This window comes from Lissotriton vulgaris, chromosome 1_1 (genome assembly GCF_964263255.1).
Source record: "Lissotriton vulgaris chromosome 1_1, aLisVul1.2, whole genome shotgun sequence".
Classification (NCBI taxonomy): domain Eukaryota; kingdom Metazoa; phylum Chordata; class Amphibia; order Caudata; family Salamandridae; genus Lissotriton; species Lissotriton vulgaris.
Genome location: NC_141685.1, coordinates 1,344,513,839 through 1,344,533,067, shown reverse-complemented (window position 1 = coordinate 1,344,533,067; position 19,229 = coordinate 1,344,513,839). Strand labels below are relative to the sequence as shown.

General features: G+C 49.3%; 1 protein-coding gene across 1 annotated transcript in view; it reads left to right on the top strand.

Annotated features, from left to right (window-relative positions):
* The first annotated feature begins 2,058 nt into the window (after positions 1-2,058).
* Positions 2,059-19,229, top strand: part of DTX3 (deltex E3 ubiquitin ligase 3) — a 299,174-nt gene continuing 282,003 nt past the window's right edge. The window contains exon 1 of the mRNA XM_086966574.1: positions 2,059-2,235. The gene's annotated coding sequence lies outside the window, so the exon portion shown is untranslated. The remainder of the gene's footprint in view (positions 2,236-19,229) is intronic.

Here is a 19,229-nt window from a genome sequence, read left to right as displayed (position 1 = left end):
ACCCAACAAGTCAACGTCTTCTCCTCCTCCTGATTCAACACCCTCTGTATGCTTCGCAAGATCTACAGATGGATCCCCATCGAAACCAGACGGACAGTCACCCAGGCCCTCGTCACCAGCAGGTTGGACTACGGCAACGCTCTCTACGCGGGAACCACAGCCAAACTACAGAAGAAACTCCAAAGCATACAAAACGCCTCCGCACGCCTGTATCTTCAACATCCCCTGCCACAGCCACATCACCGCCCACCTGAAGGACCTACACTGGCTTCCGGTCCATAAGAGGATCACCTTCAAGCTCCTCACCCACGCCCACAAAGCACTCCACGACGCCGGACCAGCATACCTCAACAAGCGACTCACCTTCTACACCCCCAACCGCTAGCTCCGCTTCGCTGACCTCACCCTCGCCACCGTCCCATGCATCCATCGAACAACCACCGGAGGCAGATCCTTCTCCCACCTCGCCGCCAATACTTGAACACCCTCCCCATCCACCTGCTACAGACCCGGGACCTGCTGACCTTCAGTAGACTCCTCAAGACCTGGCTGTTGGATCAGTAGCTGCTCCCCCCCAGGACCTTGAGACCCTCATTAGTGCACTCTACAAATGTTTGATTGATTGACCCAGTAGCTCAGGACCCATAGTAATTCAGACCCTAGGGCATCAATAGCTCCTGCTTGCTCCATGGCCCTCTGAAAAGAGGTTCTGACATCCACTTTGTCATCGAGGTGGGAGAACAATTGATCGAGGCAAGGAACGTATATTTTTACTAAATCAAAAGGCCTCTAGTGGCATCTTGTTGGTCCGTTGAGACCATTATGTTGTACTCAATGCTGAACCGTCACACTGAGATTCGTCCTCAATAGAAAGTGCCATTTAAGAGTCCTGTTCAGCTCACCCCGCTAAAAACCCGGTTTATTATGGGCTAGGTAGAAAGCAGAATGGCATCTAACATACTTGCTGCTTCAAATGTAGCACCTCAGAAACCTATGCAGCCTAAGGGGTAGAAGTGCATCGACAGCGTGAGTAGCTTATCGCATATGGACAGTATGTAGGTAGAGCTGGCGCTGCATAGATAAGTGTGGGTTGTTAAGTGCCTAATAAAAGGTGACATTATTACTTTGTTCAGAGAGACCCATTTTATTGCCTTATAGTGGCGAAAATCTCAATCTTCCCGGCAAGGATTATAGCCATGTGACTAGGTTTCACAGTGATTCCTGAAAAAGGACATTACACACCAACTGAATATAATTAAGTTGCTTCTCTTGCATTCTGTCTTTATTAAAATTGAAAAAATACTGTGACAGCTTGGAGGCATAAGAGCTACGAGTATTATGTTTCGTATGGTGAATATAACGCACTGGGTCCACCGAAATGCATGCCTTAGATCCTAATACTTTCATAACAGTCTGCAACGCAGCCCTGGATTTGTAGTCCTCGTTATCAAATAAAGGGTGGCTCTGCAGCCTGCGCCTGAAACATTCCACAAATCCATGTGGCGAGGATGGCAAAGGCAGATGTGAACTAGCAAGTGGGAAGCAGAAGAGATGCTGTCCAGTAGCTCACATGCTGGCTATTTTTGTTGAAATATCTCTATCCCCACTTTATACCCAATGTGATATTTTCAACATCACCTTTTCTTTTATTTCAGCCCGTTGTTCCTCCAAAGCTGGAGCCGCTGTTCTCATCGCGAACTCCCCATCGTTCATACCGTGTGATCCTGGGCAAATCAATATTCTTGCTGTGACAAAAATGCTGCCTAAACTAGTCCGATCGCTATGGATGCTTAGATAATACCGTTTTAAGCGTTGCTCAGGACTGCCAACACACTTATTAAGAAACGTGAGCTTGGTGAGCTGTTTGTCAATCCTTTCATCTGCTCGTCCCACTCTCCAGGTCTCTCTCCCTTCGCCTCACCTGGCCCTCCAGTCTCTGGCCCCCGTCTCACTCCCGCCACTGATCGTCACGCTGTTGCTATGGCGGTTCTCACCACTCCACCGAGCGCGAGGCGGGACACGTGACGACGCCGCCGCCGCCCGCGCGCCCCTCCCGCCACTCTATTATGGCTGCTCGGAGGGGAGGTATGTAATCCCCGAGAATTATCCACGCCAAGCCCCGCGTTCCCTTTTGTTTTGGGAACGGGGAAACGTGCGCGCGCCGCTGCCGCTGGGACGCGTGTACCTCCGTGCCACCCCAGTGATCCTCCAAGCCGGACTCCGGATGACCAGCTGGTTCGTTTCCCTATTTTTGTGTTTTTTTGTGGCCAATTGATTTGAGGCAGAGGTGATACTGGTTGATGTTGATGTGGCGTCAAATTACAGGTGTGTCTAGTAGGCGCATTGGGTGGAAAGCCTGTTCTGCTGCTTGGGTGGGTATGGTTGTCCGTCCACACCTCCCGAGCAGGGGACAGTTAGCCGGTCGCTTTGGGATTACACGACGGCTCCCTAGGAGGTCGGGTTGTCTTGGCTTCGGCTATAACACCTGCGCCTTCTCGTTCTGTCACGCGCCGGTAATTAGCCGTCTGGGCAGAGAGGGCGGGAGACTTTAGTGCACGCGGGCTCCTGTAGCAACGGTACGGCTATTAGGGAGGGAAAAAAAGAGGCCAGCCTCAGATGCCATTGTCCCAATTGCAATAACGCACCTGTGTCTTCCGTCTGTGTGGGAAAGAGGCGTTGTAGGAGCGCATACTCGTGTTCATAAATCCAGTTCACCAAGGGACGTCTGTACTTGGATTCGTGCAGTCTATGTCCAAATTGTCCATAAAGCTCCTTAGATGCTGTATTTTGCAGCGCAGGAGCTGTTCATGCCCAGAAGGACGTGCTCTTCCATCACAGTCCTTATTTATCAGAGGGAGACACGACATGCGTTCCTATGTCGCCATTTCAACTATACTTATTGGAAGGCGACTTCTGTCCTTACAGCGGCATGTGCGTTGCTATATCTTCATAGGAGATGCATGTTTGCCTGAAGGTGGCACATTGCCCCCAGCATGGATACACGCGTTCCTCGTCATTTCTGCTGCATCCTGTTTATGGACGAGGCCCGGTCCTTTGTAAACGGACTTCGGTTCCTATGTCGACATTACACCAGTTTATGACAGCGGACGTCTCTTGGCCTCACGGAGACGCATGTATTTCTGTACCAGCAGTGCATCTTTGTCTCCTGGGAGTGGATGGCGGGAGGCTACTCTTCTCGTTTTCCAGTATCACCAGTTTCTTGTAGTCCGTACAGAGACAAGTGTTTCAAGATTGATAATGCGCGCCTCCTCCTTATCCTAATAAGGCTTACTGCCTTTATACAGGCACGCATATACCAATTTTGAGATTGTACCTGTATCCTTTAGTACCAGCGGGAGGCCTGTTGTCTCTACATACACTTGTTTTTATTTCTTCTACCGACAGGGTGGGGAGAAGATTTTTGTCCGTGTCTATACACATTTTCTAACAGAGTTTATTCGGTTGTAATTATTGAATTCAGTTATTCATTTTGTAATAGGGAGGCCTATTGCCTTGGTATAGATCTATACTGTGAATCTGTGTCTCGTTAATATAAGGAATTCCCGGTTCGGGCATGCGCCCACGCCCTCCGCAAAAACAGTCAACTTTTATGGAGTCCTTTTGTCTGTAAAGAGAAAACAAATCAACTGTATCTTATTTTTCAGAGGAGGATCTTCACCGTACACGAACATGTCTCATCATACGGACACTGATAGTATAGCCTGTCTGTCAAAGGGAGGCCTATTTCGCCTCCCTCCCACCTTCGAACCTCTGTCCTTTTTAGGTCTAGCTTAGCCAACGTGCATGGGTGCTCAGTGAGACTTAAGTAAGAGCTTTCAAAAATGCACCCAAAGGCGGATTGCCTACAGTGCATGTGTGCGGGCGCTTGCACATCGCACACCATTTGCCTCTCTCCTCACTCATGCTGGTTTGCTTGCAGCCAGCATCAGACTTCAAAGGAATCTGCTCCCCCGCCCCCACTGTTTCTGGCTTTGCTCGCTGAAGGTCACACCCGATTAAACAGCTGAGGAAATGCGCCCATAAATTATATTGTTGCTTCCTGCTACTTTGGTGTCACCTCCGCTTTCATCATTGATCCCAGTCTTTTGCTATCTAGATGTTGTAAAATAGACATGAAAGGTTTAGTTATGTTCTGATTAGGGTCACTTTCAGAAAGTCTTAAAGAAACTACACTGTACGCATTCCTACCCGTTCTGGTCTCGTTTCTTAGAGGTTTATGGTGCTGTTCATTCACACTTGCCAGAGATGCCGAAAGAGCTCTTTTGAGCTTTTTATTTAATTATGTGCCATGAAATGTTTTATTGTGTACTATACCGTGATGTCAAATTCTGTGTGAAGTCTGTGCATTGCAACAAATGCCTAGAGGCACTGCAGAATGTTGCACAGTCTGCTGGCAGACTCCTGCAGGATTACCACCACACCCACCTCCACCACCACGTCCACCACCATGTCCACCATCACCACCATGTCCACCACCACATCCACCACCACCACCACATCCACCACCACCACGTCCACAATAACCACCTCCACAATCACCTCCACCACCACCTCCACATTCACCACCGCTACGTCCACCACCACCACGTCAACCACCACCATGTCCACCACCACCACACCCACCTAAACCACCACCTCCACCATCACCATGTCCACCACCACATCCACCACCACGCCCACCACCACCATGTCCACAATCACCACCTCCTCCACCACCATGTCCACCACCACTACCACCACCACCACATCCACCACTACTACGTCCACCACCACCACATCCACCACCACCACACCCACCTCCACCACCACATCCACCACCACGTCCACCACCCCCACATCTACATCCACCACATCCACCACCACCACGTCCACCACACCACACCCACCTCCACCACACCCACATCCAACACATCCACCACCACCTCCACCACCACCATGTCCACCACCAGTACCACCACCACCACATCCACCACCACGTCCACCAGCACCACGTCCACAATCACCACCCCCACCACCACATCCTCCACAACGTCCACCACATCCACCACCACCACGTCCACAATCACCACCTCCACCACCACTACGTCCACCACCACCACGTCCACCACGTAAACCACCACCACACCCACCTCCACCACCACCACCACATCCACCACCACCACATCCACCACCACCACATCCACCACCACTATGTCCACCACCCAACACCACCACTATGTCCACCACCACCACACCCAGCACCACCACCACCACATCCACCACCACTACCATCACATCCACCACCACCACAACCACATCCACCACCACGTCCACCACCACCACATCCACCACCAACACGTCCATCAACCCCCACGTCCATCACCACCACGACCATCACCACCATGTCCACAACCACCACGTCCATCACCACAATGTCCATAACCATCACCACAATGTCCATAACCACCATGTCCATCACCACCATGTCCACAACCACCACGTCCACCACCAACACACCCACCACCAGCACGTCCACCACCACATCCACTACCACCACCACCACATCCACCACCACGTCCACCACCACCACCACCACGTCCACCACCACCACGTCCATCGCCACCAGGTCCATCGCCACTACGTCCATCGCCACCACGTCCATCGCCACCACGTCCATCGCCACCACGTCCATCACCACCACGTCCATCGTCACCACGTCCATCGCCACCACGTCCATCGCCACCACGTCCATCGCCACCACGTCCATCACCACCACGTCCACCACCACCATGTCCACCACCACCATGTCCACCACCACTACCACCACCACCACATCCACCACCACCACGTCCACCACATCCACCACCACCACGTCCATCACCACCATGTCCACCACCACCACGTCCATCACCACCACGTCCACCACCAGCACGACCACCACCACATCCACTACCACCACATCCACCACCACTACGTCCACCACCACCATTTCCTCCACCATCACCACCACATCCACCATGTCCACCACCACACCCACCACCACCACCAACACGTCCACCACCACATCCACTACCACCACATCCACCACCACCATGTCCACCACTTCCAAGTCCACCACGTCCACCACCACCACCACGTCCACCACCACCACATCCACCACCACTACATCCACCACCACTACGTCCACCACCACCATGTCCACCACCACCAAGTTCACTACCTCCACCACCACCACATCCACCACCACCACGTCCACCACCACCACTACCACCTCCACCACCACCACGTCCACCACCACCATGTCCACCACATCCACCACCACGTCCACCACCACCACGCCCACCACCACCACGTCCATCACCACCACATCCATCACCACCACGTCCACAACCACCACCACCACGTCTACCACCACCACACCCACCACCACCACGTCCACCTCCACCACATCCACCACCACTAGGTCTACTGCCACCACGTCCACCACCATCAGATCCACCACCACCACGTCCACCACCACGTCCATCACATCCATGTCCACCACCACATCCGCCACCACCATGTCCACGACCACCATGTCCACCACCACCAATGTCCACCACCAACATTGTCCATCACCACCACGTCCATCACCACCATGTTTACAACCACCATGTCCACCACCACCATGCCAACCACCACACCCACCACCACCACCATGTCCACCACCACCAATGTCCACCACCACCAATGTCCACCACCACCAATGTCCACCACCACCAATGTCCACCACTAACAATGTCCATCACCACCATGTCCATCACCACCATGTTCACAACCACCACGTCCACCACCACCATGTCCACCACCACACCCACCACCACCACTACGTCCACCACCACCATGTCCACCACGTCCACCACCACCACACCCACCTCCACCACCACCACGACGTACACCACCACTACCACCACATCCACCACCACTATCACCACATCCACCACCATCACGTCCACCACCATGTCCACCACCACCACGTCCTCCACCATCACCACGTCCATCACCACCGTGTCCACAACCACCACATCCACCACCACCACGTCCACCACCACCATGTTCAACCCCACCACATCCACCCCCACCACGTCCACAACCACCACGTCCACAACCACCATGTCCACAACCACCACATCCACCACCACTATTTCCACCACCACCACATCCACCTCCATCACCACCATGTCCACCACCACCATCACCACGTCCACCATCACCACATCCACCACCATCACCACATCCACCACGTCCACTACCACCATGCCCACCACCACCACACCCACCACCTCCACGTCCATCACCTCCACGTCCATCACCTCCACGTCCACAACCACCACGTCTACCACCACCACGTCTACCACCACCACACCCACCACATCAACCACCACCACATCAACCACCACCACATCCACCACCACTACGTCCACCACCACTATGTCCACCACCACCACATCCACCACCACTACCACATCCACCTCCACCACCACCACATCCACCACCACCACGTCCATCACCACCACGTCCATCACCACCACGTCCATCGCCACCAGGTCCATCGCCACCACGTCCATCGCCACCACGTCCATCGCCACCACGTCCATCGCCACCACGTCCATTGCCACCATGTCCACCACCACCACGTCCACCACCACCACGTCCATCACCACCATGTCCATCACCACCATGTCCACAACCACCACGTCCACCACCATCACCACGTCCACCACCACACGCACCCCACCACCAGCACGACCACCACCACATCCACTACCACCACATCCACCACCACTACGTCCACCACCACCATTTCCTCCACCATCACCACCACATCCACCACCACCACGTCCACCACCACACCCACCACCACCACCAGCACATCCACCACCACATCCACTACCACCACATCCACCACCACCATGTCCACCACTTCCACGTCCACCACTTCCACGTCCACCACTTCCACGTCCACCACCACCACGTCCACCACCACCACGTCCACCACCACCACCACGTCCACCACCACCACATCCACCACCACTACATCCACCACCACTACGTCTACCACCACCATGTCCACCACCATGTCCACCACCACCAAGTTCACTACCTCCACCACCACCACATCCACCACCACCACGTCCACCACCACCATGTCCACCACCACTACCACCTCCACCACCACCACGTCCACCACCACCATGTCCACCACATCCACCACCACGTCCACCACCACCACGCCCACCACCACCACGTCCATCACCACCACATCCATCACCACCACGTCCACAACCACCACCACCACGTCTACCACCACCACACCCACCACCACCACGTCCACCTCCACCACATCCACCACCACTAGGTCTACCGCCACCACGTCCACCACCATCAGATCCACCACCACCACGTCCACCACACGTCCATCACATCCATGTCCACCACCACCACCACATCCGCCACCACCATGTCCACGACCACCATGTCCACCACCAACATTGTCCATCAACACCACGTCCATCACCACCATGTTTACAACCCCCACGTCCACCACCACCATGCCAACCACCACACCCACCACCACCACTACGTCCACCACCACCATGTCCACCACCAGCAATGTCCACCACCACCAATGTCCACCACCACCAATGTCCACCACCAACAATGTCCATCACCACCACGTCCATCACCACCATGTTCACAACCACCACGTCCACCACCACCACGTCCACCACCACACCCACCACCACCACTACGACCACCACCACTATGTCCACCACCACCATGTCCACCACGTCCACCACCACCACACCCACGTCCACCACCACCACGTCCACCACCACTATCACCACATCCACCACCATGACGTCCACCACCATGTCCACCACCACCACGTCCTCCACCATCACCACCGTGTCCACAACCACCACGTCCACCACCACCACGTCCACCACCACCACCACCACATCCACCACCACCATGTCCACCACCACCATGTTCAACCTCACCACATCCACCCCCACCACGTCCACGTCCACCACGTCCACAACCACCACGCCCACAACCACCACATCCACCACCACTATTTCCACCACCACCACATCCACCTCCATCACCACCATGTCCACCACCACCATCACCACATCCACCATCACCACATCCACCACCATCACCACATCCACCACGTCCACCACCACCATGCCCACCACCACCATGCCCACCACCACCACACCCACCACCACCACGTCCATCACCTCCACGTCCATCACCTCCACGTCCATCACCTCCACGTCCATCACCTCCACGTCCACAACCACCACGTCTACCACCACCACGTCTACCACCACCACACCCACCACATCAACCACCACCACATCCACCACAACATCCACCACCACTATGTCCACCACCACTATGTCCACCACCACAACATCCACCACCACTACCACATCCACCATGTCCACCTCCACCACCAACACCACCACATCCACCACCACACCCACCACCACCACGTCCACAACCACCACCTCCACCACCACTCCAAATACCACTCAGTGCCACATAATTACACGCACATAATTACACTCTACTGAATGCAACACACACTCCACACAATACCACTCAGTGCCACATAATTACATGCTACACAATTACACTGCACTCAATGCAACATACACTCCACACAATACCACTCAGTGCCACATAATTATATGCTACATAATTACACTCCACTCAACCAAACATACACCCCAAATACCACTCAGTGCCACATAATTACACACCACATAATTACACTTTACTGAATACAACACACACTCCACACAATTCCACTCTGTGCCACATAATTATATGCTACATAATTATAATGCAACATACACTCCAAATAATACCTCTCAGTGCCACATTACACGCCACACAATTACACTAGACTGAATACAACATACACTCCTCATTATACCACTCAGTGCCATATAATTATATACTACTTAATTGCACTGCGCTCAGCGCAACATACACTCCAAATACCACTCAGTGCCACATAATTATATGCTACCTCTTTACACAGCGCTCAAGGCAACATACACTCCAAATACCACTCAGTGGCACATAATTACATGCCACATAATTACTCTATCTATCTATCTATCTATCTATCTATCTATCTATCTATCTATCTATCTATCTATCTATCTATCTATCTATCTATCTATCTATCTATCTATCTATCTATCTATCTATCTATCTATCTATCTGTCTGTCTGTCTGTCTGTCTGTCTGTCTGTCTCTGTATATCTATCTATTGCCCTCACTCTATCTATCGCCATCACTCTATCTATCTATCTCCCCTCACTTGATCTATCGCCCCTCACTCTATCTATCGCCCCTCACTCTATCACTCTATCGATCTATCGCCCTCACTCTATCTATCGCCCCCACTCTATCTCTCTATCTATCGCCCTCACTCTATCTATCTATCTATCTATCTATCTATCTATCTATCTATCTATCTATCTATCTATCTATCTATCTATCTATCTATCTATCTATCTATCTATCTATCTATCTATCTATCTATCTATCTATCTATCTATCTATCTATCTATCTATCTATCTATCTATCTATCACCCTCACTCTATCTATTGCCCTCTATCTATCTATCTATCTATCTATCTATCTATCTATCTATCTATCTATCTATCTATCTACCTATCTATCTATCTCTCGCACTCTATCACCCTCACTCTATATATCTATCGCATCACCACAGCATCCCTCAGGGGCACCACAACATCACTATGTGCTACCGCAGCATCACTGAACGCCACAGAATCACTCGTCGCCACCACAACATCACTCAGCTCCACTACAGCATCAATCTTTGCAACCATTCAACAACAACTGGTTCAAATATGCTCTCTCAATGTTTCAAGCTTTATTACAAATGTCAAAAAAAGATGTTAATATTTCACTTCTGTTCTTGGATTTTCGTCACAATAAAATACACTGAACATAATCTTCACAAAAGTTATTTACAAAAGTTGAAGCTATTGCCATTATAAATTACAATAACTTTTATTTAAGTGTTAATTATTAAAAAAAATAAAAGCCATTGTTATTTGTAATATCAATACATCTAAGTCAAGTAAATACAACACATATTGCATTACAAATGCTATAGGTGTCACATTTGCGAAAGTTATAACTAATGGCATTGTAAATGACAAAGCTATTAATTTCGCTATTTTCAAAACCAACACATAAATAAAAAAATTGTCATTTACAATACCAATAGCTCAAACTTTCCTAATGCGAGACCTATTGCATTGCAAATGCTTGTTTTGTGTGTAACAGGCATATTATCCCCACGTAGGCAGTCATGTTTCTTTATCTGAGGCGGTGGCATTATTGTTTGTACACAGGCACTCATTTTCCATTAACAGAATTACACCTTTGTATAATTAGTGTTTTATCCGTAACATGCATTTGACCTTTGTCCTATTTATGAGTGAAGCCCATTTTTGTTTAATAACATAGGTGTCCATATATCGGTAATTCCATCTGTTGCATAGATTAAGGATGCAGGGAGCCGTCTCTCTACATAGTGCACTAAAAAGAAATACACTCTGTAGTATCCAGTACATCAAAACCACACAAAATCCTGGGGTCTGGAAAGCACAAAGAAGAAGACAAAGAGAAGACACTGATAATATCACACAGATCTAATTGTGGGATAATCCCCTTTTTAGTTGGAAATCCCTCACCCACCAGAGGTGGCATGCTTCATCCTTTGGAATTCTCCTCTCAGAGGAAAACTAGTTCCTCCAAGGGCTACAGCCCCCTCTCCAGGTGCCTCTGGTTGCATTTATTAATAAATTCAGCACGGGCATCAGTGTGGGTTTATCATGACAAAGTGTTTGGTACCAAATTCCTTGGGGTACAGTGAAGCCATCATGTACCTGGGAAAATCGTAATGACGAGTAACCTGTTCATGTACTCGGTATGGCTTCCCTGTGCACTTGTGCTACCTAATGGTGTACTAAGATATGCCAGGGACACATCCACTCCTGCAGGTATGCCCACACATGGGAATAGTGCACCCTATTTTAGGGCTGTAAGATCTCCTTTAGGGGTGACTTACCTATACCACATGCAGTATTTTACAGTCATGGCACACAGGTGTGTGCCATATCGACTCTTCATTTTTCTCTGCACCAAGACACGCAGGCTGAATTGGCAGTTTGCATGAGCTTGGCGAGGGCCCCCTTGGGGTGGCACAATTCATGCTGCCGTCCTTAGGAACCCTCTTTAGTTCCAGTGTCCTAGGTATCAGGGGTACCACTTGCAGGGGACTTACATAGAGCCTAAATTGGTACCAATTGTGGCACAGTGGTACAGTTTTGGGAAAGAACACTGGTATTGGGAACATGGTTAGGAGGAACCCAGTATACTTTCGGTCAAAGTTGCATCAGATACCAGACACAAAGTAGGGGGATACTGCAACAGAGTTTAGTTTCCTGCATAGGAGAAGAGCACATAGCCCTTTTTTATGGAGAGGCCTGTTCCCGTATCATTGATCTTTGGTGTCCTACTTTTAAAGGAGAGGTGTATTGTTCATTTATGGAAACATTTATCTGTATCAGTGAAGCCGGAGCATAATCTCTTTTCCTGTGGGGATGCAGATTACCCATAGAGGGATGTTAAACAGTCATTTGGCACGTGGGGTGGCAGATTCATGGCCATATCTACATATACCTATATGTTCTGTTTCATAAGAGGCCAGTTATCCACACCAACTTGCAAGTCCTTTGATTATCAGTTCAGTTGTTCTGTCGTCATTCTCGTTAAAAAGTCAATTATCCATGGCAAAATCAAAGGCTCTATATTGAGTGACTTGTTTTGTCTTTCTTCTTGAGGAAAGTTTAGTTGTCTATTGAGAAGTTCATATCTTTATATCATTGAGTCACCTGAATCAAGTTACTTCTTGGGACGAGGACCCGTTGTTAATACAGTCCACTTGTAACTTACATTAATTTAAATGTATGTTCTTACTTTCAGGTGGTGGGCAGTTCTCTGGAAGGGTAGGTTTTTAGCTTGTTGAGGGGGTGTGCTGGCTCAATATTTGGGCAGTGGCTCGATTTGCAAATAATGGCATATTGTAGATTAACAGTGGATATGTGGACAGAGGGAATATGCTAACTGGGGTGATTGTATGGAAAGGGGGAATCTGCAGGTGTGTGTGTATAGTAGAGTGCGCTGACTGGTCCAGTTTGTGAACTGTTAGTGTTTCCTCTGATTGCAGACTGTGGCTAGGTGGGCGAACAATGGCAGTATGTTGACGGTAGGAGTTTTTGGAAGTACAAATTAGGCATATATAGTACATGCAGACAGTGATGTTCATGGACCTTGGGTGCCCATATAGTGATAGGTGTGGAATTCTAGAGATGATTTTAGAATAAATGCATGTAAGGATAGTGGAGTGTGTCAAATGTGGCCGGTGTGTGAACAATCTGAGTGTTTACTCTGATTGTGCAGACCGTGATTGGGTGGGCGAACAGTGTGAGTGTGTTGACGATAGGAGGTTGTAGGAATGCAACTTTGGGGCACACAGTTGTGGGTGTGGGCAGATATAGCTCCTGCAGAAAGTGGTGTGTTTGGAAATTGGGTGTCCAGAAAGTGGTTGGTGTGGAAGTCTAGGGGTGCTTGAAGGGTGGATGCCCATAAAGATGATGTGGGGTGGTAGGCTAGGTGTGTGAATTGTAGATGGTGGGTGTGCAGATGGTGAAGTACATGGACAGTGTGGTGCGAAGTCTGAGGGGTGTGGCTAGATTTTGTTTACTAGCTGTTGACTTGTAAAAGAATATATTTAGCACTATAGTGGGAGAAACACTCGACCGGATCTCGCTTCAGTGAATCAGGTGATTCTGCAGTGGAGCGAATACCCAGGTTGCGGCTGTCACTTTGAAAGTAGCAGCCAGTGTGAGCTTATTGTAGTTTAAGTAACTCTTCATGTGATGCTCCTGAAGTGAGGCAGCTCCCATTAGGATGAGACTGCAGTGAAGGCAGTTCACTCTGGCATATCACTGGTTTGAGGGAATTCTACAAGGCTATGATTTTGCAGTTTTGAAGTTGCTTTTGGTCAGGTCTTCAGGCACTTAGAGAGTATATAGAAGACATACAGGTTGTATATTGCATTTTCATTGTGGTTTTCCCCTCTTTTCCCAGAGCTAAAATTAATATATGGTGGAACCTTTTTTCTCAGCTGATGAATTGCTGGACTAAGCCATTTAAGTGAAGGTGTGAGTCGTAACCCAATATGAAGTGAGGGAAATTCCCAGTGTGTTGCTGCTGTACTGAGAGCAGCTCCAATGGTAGTGTTAGAACAATGAGAATAGCTGTCAAGTAGAGAAATTTTCCTTTTGTAACCACACTAATCTCACCAGTACACTATGGGGCCTATTCCGATCTGGTTCGGAAAGCACTCCAACCGAGCCGGATCCGGGGTGTTTTCTGACCGATCCGGACTCCTGCAGTCCGACCGAGCCAGTACGATGCAGCCGTATGCTGTCGGACTCGTTTCGGTCGGACTCCCATTGAAGTCAATGGTAGCCTGTCGTACAACACGCACATGGACTCCCATTGACTGAATGGGTACGTTGCGGACAAGTGCGCCCCCTACAGTGGGTACGCATCGGTGCCAACCGCACTGTACATGCCTGTGTTGGGGAGACCCATGGGCCCCCCCCTATGTCCGAGCTGTAAGGCTGCGGGTAACAGGGGGTCCGATGCGGACCCTCAAAGTCCAGCTCCGGGAGCTATTGCGAGCCGGAATCTCCGACTTGATCCGGCTCTCCGAATCGAGCATCGTACTGGCTCAGTCGGAATTCACCTCCATTGCGTGCCGCGGTTAGCTTACAGCCGAGACGTATGGAGCGGTTCGGGCCCGGAAGCGATTCAGACGGAGATTTCGCGCTTGTTTGCATCGTACTTCGACGTCCGGACTTGTGTATGAACCGGACGGAAATTCAGCCACCGAATCCGACCCGCTAATGCCGAACCCGATTTGGAGCCCTTCCGACCGAGATGGGAATCGGCCCCTAAGTCTACATCTAGTCAACCACATCCAGTGTTCATACATCAGTCACTGATTACCCCAGTCCTGAATGAGTCAGATGGTACGCAATTTGCTAAATGTTTTTATTTTCAACCTTTAATGAAAATTTCAATCCGTATATCAATGCAAAGATATTTGTAAGGAACCTTTTACAAACTAAAATTCCATCACATAAAATGGATAAGCAAACATTTTCTCTAAAATTGCTTAGCAGATACAAGAAATCAATAATTAAAACAATATAAAAAAGAGAGAAGACAAACACAACAATTACATCTGTCATTAATGTGTGCTAGTTTGCGGAAATCAATCACAGGAGCACATGATGGCAAACAACTCCTTTTCTAATGTGCTCATCTGTTCCTCAAACTTAGTGCAGTATAAGCGTCAACGCTTTTTGGTGGATAACTACAGTTCACAATCACCTTCTTCGAGACAGCAACATTTTCCCCTCATACAAATACTCATTTTATAAAATTCCAACAGAAAGCAATAATTTTTCTTATATTATTGGTTCAGCTGTGTGGTCCAAACCAAACTTCAAAAGATGTACACTGCAGATAAAAAAAAAGCACCGAAATGGATTCTTTATCCTGTTTGTTTGGGTCAAGAGAAAGAATGAAGCTTGAAAAAACTTTTCGTCGCCCTATTTGCCGTGTGGGGCTAACAAGTTTTGAGGCCTACCCCCACCTCAAATTAAGGTGAAGTAGGGATCCAATAAAACTAGATGTGGCGAAAACAAACGTTAAAGCTAAAAAGCGTTCAGATTGTTCTTGTTGCTGTTGGGCGCTGCCGTCATCTAATGCCTCCCACAGCTTGAAGGGATTTTTTTCTCTCTCCCCGTCCCTGTCTATATCCGTTCGTGCTGCTTCCCATCTGGCGGATAATGAGTATCCAGTGTCATTTCAGGTACAGGAGAGTGGCATTGCAGTGGTGAGAAAAACACAAAAGTTATGGATGGAATGCTTGAGTTAACCTCAGCCTCTATTATTTATTTTGAGCCCCATCCCAGTACGTTGTTTTTTTAATTTGTTGATTAAATGAAGGCAGTGGCCTACCGAAAGGCAATCAGACTTGGCTCTGTTCCAGTGGGGACCATTTTAACTGAAGAGCTACGCCACACCCCCTCTGCATGGGAACACAAGAAACCCAGGCCTGTTCTGTCAATGATGAACCTAATCTGCATGGTCTTGGGCAACCCCATGTACATTTGATGGAACGTACCACTGATGTACAGTAGCAGTACATGCATGCGTCTATCTTGATTGGCCTTTTCTGATAGGAACTTCTAACCTTAGGTTCCTCACCTTAAGAATTCCCCTTGGGTCCTAGATTTGAACTGGAAATTTTCAGCAGTTCCCTAGTGCATCAACTGGTGGCATTGTGTGGCTTCGTGTTGTATCCATAGCTCCAGATATGATGCTGGGACCCCCGTATAAACATCACTTCGGTGCGCTGACATCAATCCTTTTCTTTCCATGCCTTCTGATGTGGATACGAAGCTAGCAGTGGTGTCCAAATACTTTAGTGTGAAAGAGATGGACCCTAAAATGACAGGTTTTAAGCCCTGTGACATGTCAGTGACAGAAACCCATAACGTCTGCCTCAGTTCCTCACATGCCCGAATATAAGTTACCCGTTCCTGGGGCCAAACTTGAGACTGCTTTACATTGAGATCAGGAGTTCAGGTAATTTACGTAAGTGGGACAAGAAGTCCAAACTCCAAATAAGGGTTGCTGACATCCTTCTACTCGAATCGCTAAGAGTTGCACGACACCCGGGTAGCTCCCGGCCTTGAAGTCTGCTCCCAAAGTGGCTTTGTATGGCCTGGTTCCTCAGCTACAGCAGACAAAATGCAACGCCTGAAGGAGGCTGCAGCCATCACTTTTGGTCCCCCTTGAAATCCCACTGGAGTGCCTTTGGAGCCCAAGATTTTATGGTGGTAGTTCTTATCCGATTTGGAAGCTCAACCCATCCCTCAATAACACCATTACAGTTTTTTAGACCCAGAACAATGTTATGATGATATTATGACAGTGATGACTTTTATGGGGAACCTCATATATTTTTGAAGACCTACAAGAAGCCAGTGGATTGGACACCTCTTCTGACATTGGCCGAATTCTTAACACCCTATGGCCACTTACGAAATGGGTCTCTAGTGTAACTGTCATCAGAAGGGCGTCGGAAATTCTTGATCTAACGCTGCCAATGCAGGAGGCCAAAACCAACGTATTGACTGACTTCCTTAACCCCACAGCCTCCACCCTAGAACCTCTGCTTCTTTTAATGAGATTCTCACCGACATGCTGGTGGGATCCAGGATAAAGCCAGGAATCCCCCTCTCCTTCCCCTCAGTGAACAGACAGCAAGGTGGCACAGGCTCGCTCCTGAGGACACATATTTCGTACTGCCGCATCCTACCCCAAAGATTCTGGTGGTTCAGGCATCTTTCAGCCTCCTCATCCCAAACTTATTTCCTTCCACCCCACCTGAGAGAGAATCCAAGAGGATGGAAAATGATGAGAAATGCATCTTTTCGAGTGTCAGCCTTGCCTGGTAATCTGTCAATACCTTTTGCGTCAGGGACAGTATTCGCACACCATGTAGGACAGAGTGACAAACATCTTGCCATCTGCTCCAGAGGATGCCAGACACATGCTTCAGTGTCTCATCCTCAATTGCCAAGATGCTGCAAAATACACTATCCGTTCCAGTCTGGACACAACAGGCTGCTTGGATAGGGCAGTCAGGACCAACATGATACCTAAACACCATGCATGGATTTGCTCTACATTTTTTTTAAATTAGATGCTTAGCAGTCTCTCATTGACGAGCCCTTTGATATCTCAAAACTTTTCGGAGTTAGGGCTGACACGGCATCAAGAAATTTAAATACAGCAAAGCCACTGCTCAGTCTCTGGGCCTAGCTCAGCTGCTCACGCTGGCCCAAGACCTGTCTGTTCTAAATCCAGGAAACTAGTTGGCAGTGTTTGGACTTCCAGGATGCATACTTCCTCATTCCCGTCCAACATGCATTACCTGCAGTTTCAAGTAGCTCACTAGCACTTATAGTTCTCTGTGCTTCCCTTTGGGCTCAGATGTTCACAAAGGTGATGGTGGTGGTTGCATCTCATCTATAGAGGTTGGAAATAACAGACTTTCCATACCTCAACAACTGGTTGCTGAAGATGGGCTGTCCCCTTAGCAATCTTAAGCCACCTCCAGATGAAGACAGACTTGTTGACATTGTTGGGTTTCTCCATCAATGGGCCGAAGTTTCACCTGACTTCTTCACAAAGGTTTTCCTTCTTCAGAGCCATCCTGGACACAGTGCTTTTCTGAGCCATCCCTCCTTCTCAACTAGTTCAGGTCATTTGGAACTATGATCCTGATGTTTCAACCTTTGACCTGGGTCTCAGTGTAAGTGACCCTGAAGCTTCCTGGCCTTCTGCATTCTCCATGTGGACCACCGCCGGTGGCACAAACTGGCTCTGCAGTGGGATCAGAAGTCCCAGTGGGCAATGCACCAAAGCAGCCTCTCAAACTCCATCCAGATGTCAAAGACCACCACTGCGAAAAACCTACAGTGGTGGCTACTCGACTCATTTGGACCAGCAGCGGAACCCTTCCCTACTCCATCTTGAGCTAACTGTCATGATGATTGCATCGTTTCTGGTTTGTAGAGAGCATCTGGGAGATCATAGGACTCTAGTATCCAATGAAATCTTGTGTCTACACTAACTTGCTGGAGTGCTAGCTGTTTGCTAGGTATTGAAAGCGGTGACCGTCAAAGGGGAACATGGTAGGGAGTCATGGACAACACCGCCATGTGATATTGCATGAAGCAGGGCAGCATAGGGTCATGGGTTCTGCCCCAGGAAGGCTGTACATCTTTAGAAGTGACTGAAAGCTCAGGGCATCTCCCTGAAGTACCAGTTCCTGGCAGGATCTTTAAACACCAGGGCAGACAAACTCGGCTGACATTTCCTAGCAGATCACAAATGGCGGTCACTCAAGGTGGCCCAGGGCATCTTACAGGAATGGGATGAACCCTGGCTGAATCTGTGCTACACTGCA